Source organism: Astatotilapia calliptera, chromosome 10 (genome assembly GCF_964374335.1).
Source record: "Astatotilapia calliptera chromosome 10, fAstCal68.1, whole genome shotgun sequence".
NCBI lineage: Eukaryota > Metazoa > Chordata > Actinopteri > Cichliformes > Cichlidae > Astatotilapia > Astatotilapia calliptera.
This window is the reverse complement of record NC_137431.1, coordinates 16,832,920-16,846,138: the sequence shown is the minus strand read 5'-3', so window position 1 is coordinate 16,846,138 and position 13,219 is coordinate 16,832,920. Positions and strand designations below refer to the sequence as shown.

General features: G+C 44.9%; 1 long non-coding RNA gene across 1 annotated transcript; it reads right to left on the bottom strand.

Moving 5' to 3' along the window:
• Window positions 1-12,456: 12,456 nt before the first annotated feature.
• LOC145431628 (uncharacterized) lies at window positions 12,457-12,902 on the bottom strand. Its single transcript, XR_013911968.1, has 2 exons — window positions 12,807-12,902; window positions 12,457-12,503 (listed from the first exon to the last, which is right to left on the bottom strand). It is a non-coding gene; the product is annotated as an uncharacterized LOC145431628 (long non-coding RNA).
• Window positions 12,903-13,219: the final 317 nt, after the last annotated feature.

Sequence of the window (13,219 nt, the reverse complement as noted above, 5' to 3'; positions counted from 1 at the left end):
GTGGTGATGCATCCGGTGAGGATGCTCTCAATGGCACAGTGATAGAAGGTCCTGAGGATGCGGGGGCTCATGCCGAATCTTTTCAGTCTCCTGAGAAAGAAGAGGCGCTGCTGCGCCTTCTTCACTGTTTTGTTTGTGTGTACTGACCACGTAAGATCCTCAGCCAGATGTACTCCAAGGAACCGGAAGCTGCTCACTCTCTCCACAGCAGCGCCGTTGATGGTGATGGGGGTGTGTACTTCTCTGCACCTCCGGAAGTCCACTATCAACTCCTTTGTCTTTGCGACGTTGAGGGTGAGATGGTTGTCTTGACACCAGTGGGTCAGGGCGCTGACCTCCTCCCTGTAAGCCGTCTCATCACCGTTGGTGATAAGACCCACCACTGTAGTGTCGTCCGCAAACTTCACAATGATGTTGGAGCTGTTAGTGGCTGTGCAGTCGTAGGTGTAGAGTGAGTACAGGAGAGGGCTCAGTACACACCCCTGTGGAGCACCAGTGTTCAGTGTGATGGGGGATGAGGTGATGCTGCCCAGTCTGACCACCTGGCGTCTGTCAGACAGGAAGCTAAGGATCCAGCTGCAGAGGGAGCTGCTCAGTCCTAGATCCTGCAGTTTCCTGTCCAGCTTCGAGGGAACGATGGTATTGAATGCTGAGCTGTAATCTACAAACAGCATCCTCACATACGTGTCTCTCTTCTCCAGGAGTGACAGGGCAGTGTGTAGTGTCAGGGCTATGGCATCATCAGTGGACCTGTTGTGGCGGTATGCAAACTGTAGAGGGTCCAGTGAGTCGGATAGTGCAGAGCAGATGAAGTCCCTGACCAGCTTCTCGAAGCATTTGCTTACGATGAGGGTCAGGGCTACAGGTCGCCAGTCGTTCAATGAGGAGATGGTGGAGGATTTGGGTACAGGGACGATGGTGGCCATTTTGAAGCAGGCTGGGACTACAGACAGAGAGAGGGAAAGGTTGAAGATGTGCGTGAACACTCCAGCCAGCTGAGCCGCGCATGACCTGAGGACGCGGCCGGGAATCCCGTCCGGACCAGTAGCTTTGCGTGCGTTCACCTTCCTGAAGCACTTCCGCACATCCTCCTCAGACACAGTGTGCGCACTGACGTCATCCGCGGTGCGCACACTGTCCGGTCTCATGGTGTTTGCTGTGTCGAATCTAGCGTAGAATACGTTTAGATCCTCACACAGAGAGGCCGTGGTCTGCGGTGTGCTGGTTTTCCCTCTAAAGTCTGTGATCGTGTTTAGTCCCTGCCACATACTCCGAGGGTTGTCAAACTGTTGTTCCACCCTGTCCCTGTACTCACGTTTGGCTGCTTTGATCGTCTTCCGGAGTTGGTAATGTGCGTGTTTGTAGTCCGATGTGTTCGCGGAGGCAAAGGCGGTGTTCCGTGCCGCGCGAACATCTCCGTTAATCCAGGGTTTTTGATTTGGGAAGGATTTGATTGTTCTGGATGGGACGACATCTTCCACGCATTTCCTGATAAATCCACAGACTGAGTCTGTGTATTCATCAATGTCTCTGGCGGCCACGTGAAACATTTCCCAGTCCGCGTGATCAAAACAGTCCCGCAGAGCAGACTCCGATTGGTCCGTCCAACAGTGCACCGCCCTCCGGGTTGGAGCTTCCTGTTTCAGCTTCTGCCTGTAGGCGGGCAGGAGCAGGATGGAGCAGTGATCTGATTGGCCGAATGGGGCGAAGGGGAGGGCTTTGTACGCATCCCGGAAAGAGGTGTAACAGTGGTCGAGTTGCCGGTTTCCACGTGTGTTGAAAAGGATGTGTTGATGGAGTTTTGGTGAGACTTTCTTCAGGTTTCCCTTATTAAAGTCTCCGGCTGTGATAAACGCTGCCTCTGGGTGTGCGGTTTCCTCGCTGCTGATCGCGCTGTACAGTTCCCTGAGTGCACGGTCAGTGTCGGCTTGTGGGGGAATGTAAACAGCCGTAATAATCACTGCTGTAAATTCCCTCGGTAGCCAGAATGGCCGGCACTTAATCATCAGGTACTCCAGGTCCGGTGAGCAGAAGGATTTGACCGGGTGCACGTTCGCATAATCACACCAGCTGTTGTTGATCATGAAACACACACCACCGCCTCTGCTTTTCCCAGTAAGATCCTGTGACCTGTCCGCGCGGTGCACAGAGAACCCCGGCAGTTGTATTGCGGAGTCCGGTACTTTGTCCGATAGCCAGGTTTCTGTGAGGCAGATCACGCAGCAGTCCCGCATCTCTCGCTGGAATGAGATCCGTGCCCGAAGCTCGCACAGCTTGTTCTCCAGAGACTGCATATTAGCCAGTAATAAACTGGGTAACGGTGGTCTGTAAGTGCGCCGTCTCAGTCGAACCAGAACGCCAGATCTTCTCCCTCTGCGTCGGCGTTTGCGGCCTCCAGGGCCAGAGAACAAAGGCGTCTCAGGTGAGATGAATGGGGGGTCTGCAAACGGAGCGTCCGTGTTGCAAAACTTGAACTCCGGAAAGTTATAAGAAAGACCGTGTTTTATGTCCAGTAAGGTTTGTCGGTCGTACACAAGGAGACAAGTGCTGCTCGTGAAAAAATAAAGGAAAAGTAAAATTAAACACAGAAGAAAGCCGTTGCTTGGGGGAGCTCGCGACGAGGCTGCCATACTGCCATACTCGGCGCCATCTTGATCACTCTCAGAGTGATACCAGAGTACATTATGAAATGTGCACATGAAAGCACAGTATTGCTCATAATTCACAGGTAACAACGCAATGTAAAATTATATACTATGTAAATATAGCACTTATTGGCTAACCTTGCAGTTTAAATGGAAATAACTTCCTTACCTCATTTGGATTAGTGCATCTGACTTAATGTAATCTACTTTTAATAAGTTTACTTACTCATATTGTGTGATCTAAACTGTTGTCTGCATACTGAGTATGGGACTTTACATTCAAGTCTTTTTTTTTTTAGTGTTTTGATTATTGTTTCAGTGAATGCACAATGTGCATCTTCTGTGTGTTTTGTGGCCAAGAACAGGTTATAAAGGTATTGTTATAGAAACAAGCCACTGTGATTGAGGCTATTGTAGCAGTTAATGTAAGGTTCCAATGTAAATAAAACCAGTGTCTGTGGCACAGACTGATCAAGCCAAGCAATGTTTCTTCAATGTTAAACAATTAATGACCAACTATTTTTTTTAATATATTAAGTAGACTACAGTTTTATCAGTGAGGCCAGGGTGAGCGGGAGAGGAGGAGGGGTCGGTGTCTTATTTAATTGAATCATTTCAATGTAAGCAGCTATCTCCTGGAAGTTTTCAGTCTTTTGAATATGTGGCTTTACAGCTGAAGGCCCCATCCAAAGTTGTGTTTCTTAATGTTTACAGGCCTCCCAAATACTGCACAGACTTTTTTAATGATCTCAGTGAACTGCTGTCTGTGATGTGTGTTGATTTTGACTGTGTTATTATTGTTATTGTTATTATTATTATTATTATTATTATTATTATTATTATTATTATTATTATTATTATTATTGTTGGGGATTTTAACATCCATGCGGACAACCCTCAGGACAAAGGGACTAAAGACCTGAGTAACACTCTGGGCAACTTTGGGCTGACTCAGCATGTAACAGAGGCCACACATAATAGAGGACACACTCTTGACCTACTGATCTCCAAGGGCCTGAGCATTTCGAAGGTTACTGTGTCTGATGTGGGCGTGTCTGACCATTACTGTGTTTTCTTTGAAAGTAAAATTTCAGCCCACACAAATATATCAACAGCAGTGATCACAAAACGGTGTATAACTGAACACAGTAGTGAGATCTTTAACCAGGTCTTCCCATTAACACCTGACCTGTCCAGAGGTTCAGTCAATGAGCTCGTCAATAGCTTCAATGCTAAAATGTTAAATGTAATGGACACAATTGCTCCCATTAAGGTGAAGGTTATCTCTGGAAGGAAAAAGTCTCCCTGGAGAAACTCCACACTGGTGAAAAATGAAAGAAGAGAGTGTAGGAAAGCTGAGCGCAGATGGAGAAAAACAAACCTCCAGGTTCATTATGACATCTATAAAGAGAAACTTCACAATTATAATTTACAACTGAAGATTGCAAGGAGGTCCTACGTCTCTGACATCATCACCAAAAACAGTCATAATGCTCGGGTCTTATTTTCTACAGTTGACAGGCTAACAAACACTCCTGTGTCAGTAGCAGCTGAACCTCATTCGACCATGGCCTGCAATGACTTTCTTCACAGAAAAAATCCAAAAGATTAGACAAGCAATTGGTACATCAACAGCATATTCAGGATATATACCGTGTCCACTGAAAAACTGTTTAAACACCATCAAACAGTTTCACCCTATTAACAGCAAAGACCTGGAGGACATCTTAGGTCAACTGAACTCCTCTTGCTGTTTAGATGTCCTGCCAACAAGTTTTTTCAAAAAGGTCTCAAAGACTTTGGAGTCAGACCTGTTACAGATCGTCAACTTTTCTTTAATGTCAGGTGTGTTTCCAGAACCACTAAAAACTGCTGTTATTAAACCTATACTGAAAAAGGACAATCTTGACAAGACACAAATGAACAACTACAGGCCGATCTCAAATCTCCCATTTTTAAGTAAGATCATTGAAAAAGCAGTTTCTCAACAGCTCAGTTACTTCTTAAAACAGAATAACTGCTCTGATGCCTTCCAGTCAGGTTTTAGACAGAACCACAGCACTGAAACCGCTCTGACCAAAGTGTTTAATGACATATGTCTGAATATAGACAGTGGAAAAATGTCAGTCTTAGTTTTACTGGATCTCAGTGCAGCATTTGATACAGTTGACCACAACATATTACTCAAACGACTGGAGAACTGGACAGGTCTTTCAGGAACTGTACTAAACTGGTTCAAAACATACTTAGAGAACAGGAAATACTTTGTATCAATAGGTAACTTCACATCTGAGCAGACAAGTATCACATGTGGAGTTCCCCAAGGTTCTATCTTGGGACCCCTTCTGTTTAACATTTACATGCTCCCACTGGCACAGATTATAAAGAACAACAAAATAAACTATCATAGCTATGCAGAAGACACACAAACATATATCACAATGTCACCAGGAGACCGAGGCCCTGTACAGGCTCTTGGTAAATGCATTGAGGAAATTAATGACTGGTTGTGCAACAATTTTCTTCAGCTAAACAAAAACAAAACTGAAGTAATAGTCTTTGGCGCCAAAGAAAAACAATTACAGGTCACCAGAGAACTTCAATCTATACACCTAAAAACCACAAACCAGGCGAGAAATTTGGGTGTAGTGATGGATGCAGACCTAAACTTAGAAAAACACATTAAGACAATAACAAAGTCAGCTTACTATCACCTCAAGAATATATCAAGAATAAAAGCTCTGATGTCTCAACAGGACCTGGGAAAACTAGTCCATGCATTCATCTTTAGTAGGCTTGACTAATGTAACAGCATCTTTACAGGTCTACCTAAAAAAATCAGTCAGACAACTACAGCTCATTCAGTACTCTGCTGCTCGAGTCCTCACTAAGACCAAAAAAGTGGACCACATCAGTCCAGGTGTGAGGTCTTTACTCTGGCTGCCTGTCCGTCAGAGGATAGACTTTAAAGTCCTGATGCTGGTCTATAAAGCTCTGAATGGTTTAGGATCAAAATACATCAGTGACCTCCTCACCCAGTATGAACCTTCTAGATCCCTCAGGTCATCTGGATCCGTTTTTTTTATTGGTTCCCAGAGTCAGAACCAGACACGGAGAAGCTGCATTCAGCTTTTATGCTCCATATATCTGGAATAAACTCCCAGAAAGCCTCAGATCAGCTGAAACACTCAGTTTATTTAAATCCCGGTTGACGACTCGCCTATTCTCAGCTGCATTTGAATAAAACACTATTCTGCCCTCCCTGTACGTTGATGCCCAGTTTGGCAGATAGATAAACAGTTCTTCAAAAGGAGAGGCAAAGGCTTCCAGTTCTCATTGCAGGGTTTATTTGTCTCCCTAATGAAGGCACTGTAAAACTACAAACATAAGAAAAGCATATTAAAACATACATCTGGAACATAATATATTTCTCACATTACAAAGTACAGACTGAAGACTTAGCAACTTGAACTATAGCTGGTATAACCAAGAAAAATAAATGAAAACATGTTAACTCCAAATCCCGCTAGCTTGATGCTAACACACAATGGAATTTCCTATTGACATGCTAACACAATTAGCATCGGCAATGCAGCTAACATGCCGGCTTCAAATATGAGAGTCAACAACCCATTTTACATCACATGCTTAACATGAACACAGAATATAATCGTACTTACAAGCATATATTTCTCATGCTCCAGTACAGCCAACTTCAGAGCTAATATTTTGTGTGCTGGTATCAACTTGGCCAGACTCCATGAACTTTTCCTATATTTAATAGAGAAACTTGAGTACACAAACCCGCTTCCTCCCCCTAGTGGGGTGGTGGAGCTACTGCACCCAGCAGTGGCAGCACACTCCCCGCCTGGTATAATGAATTATACCACTACCCATTCCCTGGATGTAGTAGTAAAACAACCTCCGACACTGGCCGCAAATACACTTTAGGAGTGCCATTCTTGACTACCTTCACTTCCACCTTACGTACTCTATGATCTTGGCTAGGAAAGGCTTTAATCACAAGTCCAACAGGCCACTCAGTCCTTTTTACTTGCGAATCCTTCATCAGTACAACATCTCCCACTTGAAGGTTTGGCTTCTCTGTTGTCCACTTTCTCTGTGTTTGAAGCGTGGTCAGATACTCCGTTTTCCACCTCTTCCAAAATGCATCAGCAAGTGCTTGGACCCTTTTCCAGTGTTTGTTGGACAGATCATTAACATCAAAATCCCCAGAGGGAGCAGTCAACGTATCTCGTTTCTGTGTCAACAACATTGATGGGGTGAGAACTGCCGGTGCTTCTGGGTCAGAAGACACTGAGACCAATGGTCTTGAATTTATAATGGCGGTAACCTCTGCCATCAGGGTGACAAGTGTCTCATGTGTGAGGTACGATGGATTCAGCCTCAGAAGAAGAGCATCTAAGATTCGCCGAGCGATACCAATCATCCTCTCCCACACCCCACCCATGTGGGAAGAGTGGGGAGGATTGAATATCCAAGTACACTTGTTGCTTTTAAGGTAATTCCTCACCTCAGAATCTGATGTGTCAAGTCTGAGTTCTTTACAGGCTCCAGTGAAATTTGTTCCCCGGTCTGATCTGATTGTTTTGATCGGCCCTCTTATGGCAATGAAACGTCTGAGCCCATTGATGAAGCTTGTAGTGGTCATAGTCTCTATAACCTCAATGTGCACAGCTCTGGTAGTCAAACAAGTGAACATTACTGCCCATCGTTTACTTTCCGCATGCCCTCCTCTTGTTCTTCGGGCAGTCACCATCCAAGGTCCAAAAACATCCAACCCTACATGAGTAAATGATGGATCTGGTGAAAGTCTTTCAGATGGTAAGTCTGACATCTTCTGGTCCTCCATTTTACCTCTCAGCCTTTTGCAAGTTACACATTTGTGTATCACACTAGATACAAGCCTTTTCCCCCCAATCAGCCAAAGTCCTACCAACCTAATAGCTCCCTCCGTGAAATGGCGTCCTTGGTGCGCAGCCTGTTCGTGATATCTTCTGACCAATAATGTAGCAATGTGCGTCTTGGGAATGACCAGAGGATGTTTATCATCAAAAGACATAACGGCTGAGGACATACGGCCGCCAACTCTTAATAGCCCATCTTTGTCCAGAAATGGTGTCAGCTTTCGCAGTGGACTTTGTTTTGGGATTCGGTCCCCTTTGGCTAGACACTGCAACACCCTTGCAAAGGCATCTTGTTGTGCAGTTTTAATGATCACTTTTACTGCTTGTTCTTCTTCATCCCCAGTGTTGCCACCATGTGTATCTGCAACACTCCTTGCCTTTTTGATTAGTGTGGAGACTGCACGAGTCAAAGCTCTCCAAGTGGAAAATGTAAGAAACCTTTGAGCTCCAAGCGAGCTTTCTTTAACCATTGAGCTGAAGGTCGTTACTTCAGAGCGAACTTCTGGATCCACCTCCGGATGTATCAGCTCAAAGTCATCACTCTGGGAAAGGAGTCGTTTTGAAGGGCCCAATAGAAATGATGGTCCAGTGAACCAATTGGTGCCTTTGAGAGCTGCAGCAGTTGTTGGCCGAGTTCCATGGTCTGCTGGGTTTTCTTCAGTGGTGATGTAATGCCACTGATCTGGACGAGACGACTTTCTGATCTGTGCTATCCTGTTTGACACATAGACATAAAACCTGCGTGAGGTGTTATATATGTAGCCCAGTACTATCTTGCTGTCAGTATAGTACTTCACAGAATGAATGTCAATATCCATTTCATCTTGGATGAAGACTGCCATTTCAGTTGCCAAAACCGCAGCACAAAGCTCAAGACGGGGCACGGTGTGCGCTGGGTGTGGGGCCAGCTTTGCCTTTGCCATAACAAATCCCACGTGGATATCTCCTGTTGCAGAAATTGTTTTCAAGTAAGCCACAGCAGCTATAGCCATGACTGATGCATCTGAAAACACGCACAACTCTCTGTGCTGAGTCTGTGTAGACAAAGACACTGGAACATATAGTCTTGGGATCTGGAGCTGATCTAAGTCTTTCATAGAGTCTTTCCAGAGTTTCCAGTGTTCTTGTTTTGAAGCTGGCAATGGTGTGTCCCAGTCATACTGTTCAATGGAGAGGTTTCTCACTAAATGTCTTCCTCCCACTGTGACTGGCACTACAAATCCCAAAGGGTCAAATAAACTGTTCACTGCAGACAAAATCCCTCTTTTTGTCAAGGGTTTCTCCTCCTTCGACACACAGAAGGTGAAGTTGTCTGTTTCCAGATTCCAAATTAGACCTAGACTCCTCTGAAGAGGTAGTGACTCCACTCCTAAGTCTAGATCTTTCAAATCCTTGGCCAAGTCTTCTGGTGGGAATGCTTGCATAACACTGCTGCTGTTCGATGCAATCTTGTGTAGCTTAATGTTTGATTTAGCTAGCATCGCTTGGGCAGTGCGCAGGACACCAGTGGCTTCTGCTTCATTAGGAAAAGATGCAAGTCCATCATCCACATAAAAATTGCGTGTGATGAACTCCCTTGCACTGGTAGTGGAGTCATCTGCTTGCTTAGCAGCTCGTCTGAGGCAGTAAATGGCAACTGCTGGTGATGGACTGTTGCCAAATACATGTACTGTCATTCGAAACTCTTTCACTGCTTTCTGGAGATCATTGTTTTCATACCATAAGAACCTCAGAAAGTTGCGATGTTCCTCGCACACCTTGAAGCAGTAGAACATCTGCTGCACATCCGCTGTAACTGCTATAGGTTCTCTGCGGAAGCGGATCAGAACCCCAAGGAGAGTGTTGTTCAAGTCGGGTCCACTCAGGAGCACATCATTGAGGGAAACCCCTTCATGTTTGGCACTTGAATCGAACACTACCCTTATCTGGTCAGGTTTTTGTGGGTGGTAAACCCCAAATATTGGTAGATACCACCTTTCCTCACCTTCTTTTAATGGAGGGGCCGGCTCTGCTTGCTTTTCAACAAACATTCTTTGCATGAAATCGATGAAGTGTTTCCTCATTTGTGGTTTTTTCTCCAGAGTTCTCCGAAGAGATGCAAGACGCTTTAAAGCTTGAGGTCTGTTATTGGGAAGGTGGTTTCGTGGTGACCGAAAGGGTAATGGGGAAACCCAAGTATTGTAACTGTCTTTATAGACTTGTTCATCTAATGTCTTCAAGAAACTCTCGTCATCGATTGACATTGCCGGGACGTCATCATGTTGTGTCCTTTGAAACACCTGACTGGCAAACTCACTTTCCTTACTTTTCAAGTGTTGTGCAGAGCTTTGAAGACTTAGGTTCGAGGTGTGACAACCAAGCTTTTCTTTGACTAGCATATTGTTTGGACATGCACTCAAGAGTGAAGCTCGTCCATTTGGTAGAATGTTGGTCTTGTATACACAGATGTTGGATGTCTTATGCACTTCTCCCAGACACACTTCCCCTACGATCACCCAACCAAGGTCGAGTCGTTGAGCATATGGTTCATTATGGAGACCATTATGTTGTTCTCTGACTTTGTGCACACGCAGAATGTCTCTGCCAAGGAGAAGGAGGATGTCAGCTTCTGGATCAATTTCTGGGATTTTTCCCTTGATTGCCTTCAGATGTGGGTAGAAATGAGTGACTTCTGGGGATGGGATTTCCGTCCTATCATCAGGTATCATATCACACTCAATAAGAGTAGGCAGGGGAAGCTGTGTGGTGCCATCAAGGGACTCCAAAATGAAGTCACGGGCTCGTCTCCCTGCTATCTCCACAACACCTGAGCATGTTTTCAGTGTATACGGCTCAAGCTGTCCTTCAATGTTGAAGATGTCAAAAAAGTATGTTTTAGCCAAGGAGCGATTGCTTTGTTCGTCTAGAACAGCATACATCTTGACAGCTTTCTCTGGTTGTCCAGCAGGATACACTCTGACCAAACATATCTTAGAGCATGACCTTGAACCAACTGAGTCTCCGCATACTTCTGTGCTTTTTGATGTCACGTCAGCCACACTTGCTTCTCCTTCTCTTTCTTCCCCGCCATACCCTTCACTAGCCACCAGGCTCTCTGCATTTTGAGGACGAGGATTGGGGTGTAGTGCGGTGATATGTCTTTCACTACCACAATCTGTGCACTGCACTGATTTAGGACAATCTTTGGCCATGTGCTGCACAGAAGAACAACACTTGAAACAAATGTTCTTGTCCTTTAAGTATGCCTTTCTTTCTTCCAGGGTCTTACTTTTGAAAAGACGGCATTTTCTGAGAGGGTGAGGCTTGCAGTGTAATGGACACTGTTTATCGGGGTCCAAGTTGTTCTTGCCTGTAGGAACGTTTGGGCTGGCTGCCAGATTACTTGCTATCTCCGTCCTCTTAGCAGAGACATGTGAACGATACTTCTGTTGTGTCATTGTCTCGATTCTAGGATTGTTGGCGTTGGCACCGGTTACACACGAAAAACTCGGGTCATTACGAATTTTAGCTTCTTCGTTCACAAGTTTCACAAAAAAGGAAAATGGAGGATAAGACACTGCATTCTCTCTCTTGAACCTCGAGGCAGCTGCAACCCACTTCTCCTGAAGGTTGTATGGGAGTTTTTCCAGAATCGGATTCACCCCGTGGGCTGTATCGAGGTGTGAAAGGCCTGGGAGATGACCGCTTGTCTTTGCAGCATGAAGTTCTAGCAGAAGATCCCCCAACTCTCTCAAACGTTGGTTGTCTCTGTTCGTCAGCTTCGGTAAATCCTGGATTTTCTTTAAAAGTGCATGTTCAATGACTTCTGGTGCGCCAAAACACTCTTCGAGTCTCTGCCACACCATCTGAAGACCTGCAGTGGGATTGTTTATGTACGCAGCCCTGACTCGCTTGGCTTGTGCTGCTGATTGTGGCCCGAGCCATTTGGATAGCAGGTCTAGCTCTTCTTGAGGTGTTACACCCAGATCTTGAATTGAACTTAGAAAGGAAGCCTTCCAAGCCCAGTAATTTTCTGGTCGATCATCAAACCTCAGCAGGCCTGAGCTGATCATCTCTTTCCGTATCAGGTATCTCGTTAGATCAGACGTGTCAGCATGACTACTCCTTACAGGTGTGGGTGTCCATACCTTAGACTGAGGATGGTGATATCGATCATAGTTTGCTGGCTCGCCTCCATAGCTCCAGTTGCAAGATTCTCTCTTTGGGCTCAAAGCACGGAAGACTGGCAAAGGTGTGAATTCTTGGTTGTTGCTCCTACTGGGCTGATGGATACTTGGTTCCTTGTGAGCTTTTGGTGTTGCATCGATGGCCGTGGCTGGCTGTGGCACCAGAGAAGATAGGAGTTCTGGATGATTAACTTGTGGAGTCTGCAGATCGTCGCCGAGTTCTGACTGTTGCTGCACATACTCTTGGACTCGTTCTAATGGGCTGATTTGCTGCATGCCGTCCAGCTGGGGCTGTTGTGGGTGCTCACTCTCTTGCGCAGATGCTTCCCAAGCTTGAGCCTCAGCTAGGGCTGCTGCAGCTGCCTTCTGCGATTTGAGTACGTGTAGCTCTGCATCCAGATCTGCTTTCTTTTTAAGCTGCTCAGCCTGTTGTTTTAGGATGCTGGCTTCCTGCTTAGCAAAGGAGAGCTGAGCACGGGCAGCTTCTGCTTTTGCTCGTGCTCTGGCGGCAGCAGTAGATGATGATGTAAGCTGGCTGGAACGTAAAGAACTGGACACTTTTGACCTTGTTTCCAGCGTCTCATCCATCCTTTCTTTTAGAGAACTATCTGGCTGATGAGAATGATGCTTTTTTACTATTCTGCCCTCCCTGTACGTTGATGCCCAGTTTGGCAGATAGATAAACAGTTCTTCAAAAGGAGAGGCAAAGGCTTCCAGTTCTCATTGCAGGGTTTATTTGTCTCCCTAATGAAGGCACTGTAAAACTACAAACATAAGAAAAGCATATTAAAACATACATCTGGAACATAATATATTTCTCACATTACAAAGTACAGACTGAAGACTTAGCAACTTGAACTATAGCTGGTATAACCAAGAAAAATAAATGAAAACATGTTAACTCCAAATCCCGCTAGCTTGATGCTAACACACAATGGAATTTCCTATTGACATGCTAACACAATTAGCATCGGCAATGCAGCTAACATGCCGGCTTCAAATATGAGAGTCAACAACCCATTTTACATCACATGCTTAACATGAACACAGAATATAATCGTACTTACAAGCATATATTTCTCATGCTCCAGTACAGCCAACTTCAGAGCTAATATTTTGTGTGCTGGTATCAACTTGGCCAGACTCCATGAACTTTTCCTATATTTAATAGAGAAACTTGAGTACACAAACCCGCTTCCTCCCCCTAGTGGGGTGGTGGAGCTACTGCACCCAGCAGTGGCAGCACAAACACCAAATCCAAACTTTTAAGCTTAAATTTCAAAACTTACATTTTAACTACTGATTTTATCTACTGTTTTTTTGTTTGTTTTTTTAATCAATTTTAAATCATGCTTTTATTTGTTTTGGTTTTTAATGTCTCTGTAAAGCACTTTGAATCACCTTGTTGTTAAATTGTGCTATATAAATAAACTTGCCTTGCCTAAACATAATGATACAAAGACCAAAAGAAAAAAAACTG